Below are 4,655 nucleotides of genomic sequence, written 5' to 3'. Positions count from 1 at the left end.
GTAGCTTTTTAAGAACTTTACTTAAAAACTTAAAAAACACTTTAACAACTATAAAGAAGTTCTTTAAAATTATTAGCTTACTTTATATAATACATTATAACAGAAGCAACAGCTAAACACTACACCTGTAAGTACCCCTTAGGGGACAACTGCACTAACTTGAGCACCTACAGCAAAACCTAATGCAATCTAAACTCTATAACATAGGAATTACTAAAGAAAGTTAGCATATAAAAAAAAAAAATAAAGCAATAACTTATACTTTTTACTATAAAATTTTAACTTTATGCAGCTTACAAAGTTATAACCTAGAGTAGGGTGTAAATGTCTGTATTAAAGGTACTGTCTAGGGCCCTACTAGACTTAGAGAGGTTCTAGGTAAAGTCTAGACTAGGTATTATCTACATATATAACAGAAATATTTTAAAGATTTCTAAAAACATTGCTAGCTACTTTTTTAGTAAAATAAAAGTTCTGCGCGCTTTTAATCTATCTATGCTATACTAGACTACTAATTTATAACTAGTAAGCTTACCTTCTTAGCAGCAGGTATATTTAGCCTGTAGTAGTACTACTGTTTCTCCTAGTTAGTTACGCAGCTGTTCTTAAAAAAAATTGCCTTAGACTTAAACTAGATAATAGTATTATTTAGATAGTTTTTACTAACACTACTAAGACTACTTTAAAGCAAAGTTAGCTATAATCTAAATAACTTATAATACTAAGATATACCTTATCCTGCTTATAGTTATGTTTTTAGGAAACCTAACACTACTAGGTATACTCTACTAGCGTAAAGCCCTTAATCTTATGCTTTAGCTACTAGGAGTATGCATTAATATGCTCTCTAAGGGCTAGGGCGTATAAGAGGACATTCTTTTAATAGTAGAGCTAAGCTTTAGCGTCTAGGTTAAGTTCTTAACTTAGGTTACTTACAGCTTTAATAGCGCATTTGTTATAGTTAAGAGCTTAGTTAATATAGTACTAGAAAATATTTCTAGCGTAGTAGAAGTAGGGGTTAAGCTATACATAGTTAGCATAAACTTAAAAAGCTTTAAAAAGACTTACTGTCCGTACGCAGCAGCAGCGTCGCGGCCTGGATACGAACGATCGCGCACGAGCAGGATCACGTATCTATGTCACATGATGCTCGTGCGCGAACCTCTGTGCGCGAACATCTAGATATCCCCCTTTTCCTCTGTACAGAGGAAAGACAAGAGCAATAAAACTAAAAACATGTTGCCCTTACCTTACCTACCTTATACGCTGTGCACACTGTACACTACTCTTACTCTTGCTACTTAAGTGCTTATACTATAAGCAGCTAGCTGTTAGAGCCTATTTAACACTAATTAGTAGTTAATTTAATTAACTGTAAATTAGCAAGAGTAACAATAGAGTACCTACGCTTTGTAAGGTACTTTGTTTTGTTACCTATCCCTTAGGAAGAGTAACAGCAGAGTACCTACGCCCTATAAGGTACTTTGTTTAGTTACCTATCCCTTAGGATAGCAGATTAATCCTTTGCATTGTACAGCAAGCTCTGCTACTGTACAGAGTAAGGAGGAGATAGTGTAAGACGCACACTAAAGCTATTAAAGCTGCACAACCTAGTAGCTAGACAACAGCAGTACCTGCGCAATCTACTGCACAAGCAATTAACTCTACGCCTTATAAGGCACTTTGTTTTATTACCTATCCCTTAGAAAAAGTAACAACAAAGCACTTACACCTTATAAGGTACTTTGTTTAGTTACTTATCTCTTAGAATAGCAGATTAATCCTTTACATTATATAGTAAGCTCTGCTACTGTATAAAGTAAGAAGGAGATAGTGTAAGGCGCACACTAAAGCTATTAAAGCTGCACAACCTAGTAGCTAGACAATAGCAGTACCCGCGCAATCTACTAGAAAAGTAATTAACTATACTATTATAATAAAATCCTATTAGCAACTAACAACTCTATGTAATAATAGAAAGAATAAGAAATAATTCCTATTATATAAATAACTTATAAAGGATATAGGGATATTAGAGGTAACACTACAAAACAAGACTAGCCTAGAGTACTAGAATAACAAGATTAATATGTTAGAAGCTCTAATAAGCCTATAGACTTAATTATACATAAGTTATATAATTACTAATCTACATATAACAACTTAGAAGGGCGCTACTCTTCTAAGTGCGTACATAAAGGATTTTAAAAGATAGACACTATAAGACTTCTTAGCACTTAGCTGCACATTTAAAAAAAAGCTTATATAAGTGCTAGAGGATAAAAGAATTACACTACAGCTAGGCACTAAAGGTACTTAAGCCTAGAAGCTGTATAATATAGCATAAAAAAAAGCAATTACACTAGAAAGGCTTTATATGCAACCTTTATTACTATATAAAGCTCTGCATAAAAGCAGACTAAACACAATGCTGCTATTAACACTAAATGTACTAGCATTACCTGCTCTTACACCTTAGCTAGCACTACACTAATTACTGTACAAACAATACATGCCACCCTACCTAACGCCTGCTCCACACCTTTAATTGTACACACCACCGCCTGCAGTAGTGTATGCACTACTAATACTACCTGCACAATCTATACTATATTACAGCCTGTATAAACTTCCACCCTAGAAGGAAACTACTAAAGAAAAACTTCTAGTAGACAAGATTATATAATTTTAAAAAGCATAAAAAAAAATAATAACTATATAAGTTAACTATATAACATTTTTATAAATAAAATAAAGATCTTTATTAATCTATATTAATAGCTAGATATCTAGGAAACTTAGTATATAAACATCTTTCTAAATATCTTAAAAGGTTAGGTAAATATGTACTATATGCACAACATAGGCCTTAAACATAACTAGAAGCATTTATATAACACCTTAAGCAGTTACTTTAACACTAATATAAACTATAGCTAGTACTAGACAGACTAGACAATAATAACTTTTACATAATACTAATAAAAGAACTCTAACAAAAGTTTATATAAAGTCTTTAAAATAATAATTAATAAGCTTACACTTATATAAAAAGCACTAGAAATAAAATTCTAAGAAAATGTTCTACTACACACTGCTGTTATATAAGCCTGTTAAGGACAACTAGAACTAGAACATGCTATGTTTACTATTAAGCCCTTATGTAAAGCCTTATTTAGCAACCTATAGGCATTACTTTAAGTTACTATAAACTAAAGGGTAAACTAATACTTCTAGAAACTGCCTAATGCATACTATATAGACTACTAATATAACTCTGCATAACAAGAAGGAAGCCTCTCTCTGCGCAAAAAAAGACAACATAGAAGATCTTTATCTAGGTTTAGGCCACAATCTAGAGATAACTACACGCAGACAAAGAAGTGCTTTGTCTGCTATAAGAAAGAATGTTAGTTATTAAACTACCCTTATAATAACTATATGTAAGTAAAGAACTAGTACATTACTTTGTATAAAGATTTTTATAATAAGACTCTATTACATAAAGCTATTACCTTATACATCTAAGACTTTAAAAGTTACTCTAAAAAAGAAAATAATTTATATAATGTAAAGAAAATAAAATAGAAAAGTAAGAATGCTAAAGAAGCTATTAACTACTTTACCTCTACTACCTATCTACACTGTGCAACAGGAGAGGACATCTACAGCATTAAACCTAAGGAATATGCTAAGCAGTTTATTCTTAATAACTAATACTATACAGTATACTAAGGTAAACTATAAGACACAGGTGTAGTAAAGATCTCTACTATTAGTAAGTCTTAACTTAAGGTGTATATATAAAAGAACCTATATATAGAAATTAATTAGACACTTAGCTAAACAGATATTAGCTTTAAAGGCTAGACACTAAAGAGATTAATTAGTACTATATAAATCTAAAACTTAATTAGTTTAGTTATATACTACATCCTAGAGACTCTAACACTATTTCTGCTATTACTAGTAAATGCTAACTAACTTAGGGCATACTTTAACAACATTTTAAATATTATTATATGTAAAGACAAAACTACTATACTTATTATATAAAAATAAAGACACTTTTTTTTTAATATTAGTAAGGAAGAATTTATGTCTTTCTTTACTAAATTAAAACTCTACTACCTCTACTGCTAATTTAGACACCCCTGTATAAAAAGACTTTAAAAGATGCTAACTAGCGCTAGCTACAACATTAATGCTGCAGTGCTAAAAAAGATTAAGAAGTTCTGCTACCTCTACTAATTATATAACTAGGCTCTATAAAGATTTAAGTTTATAATTAAAGATAACACCTACTTTAACTATAAAGTTATTATTAACATTATATAAATTAATAATAAAGATGTTCTATATATTATTAATGTAAACACATTATTTTAGGCTGCTACATTTCTAAAATCTATGTCTACACAAAATACCTAAGATGCACTATGCAAATGCTAGATTAACACCTATTAAGGACCTTTAAACTACATTATGTATAACTCTAGTATAAACTTTGCTTTAGAGGATTTTTAAGCTTATGCAAAGATTATAGAAGCTACATGTAGGCAGATGCCTATAGAAGTACATTAAGTAGTTAGAAAGGTTAAGCGCGCGCACATACCTCTCTAATAAGTGTTTAACATCCTAAAGACTAAGCTAGG

Source organism: Lindgomyces ingoldianus (genome assembly GCF_010093535.1).
Source record: "Lindgomyces ingoldianus strain ATCC 200398 unplaced genomic scaffold BDR25scaffold_15, whole genome shotgun sequence".
NCBI classification, from domain to species: Eukaryota; Fungi; Ascomycota; class Dothideomycetes; order Pleosporales; family Lindgomycetaceae; genus Lindgomyces; species Lindgomyces ingoldianus.
The sequence above is the reverse complement of the archived record's forward strand: the minus strand, read 5'-3'. Positions refer to the sequence as shown.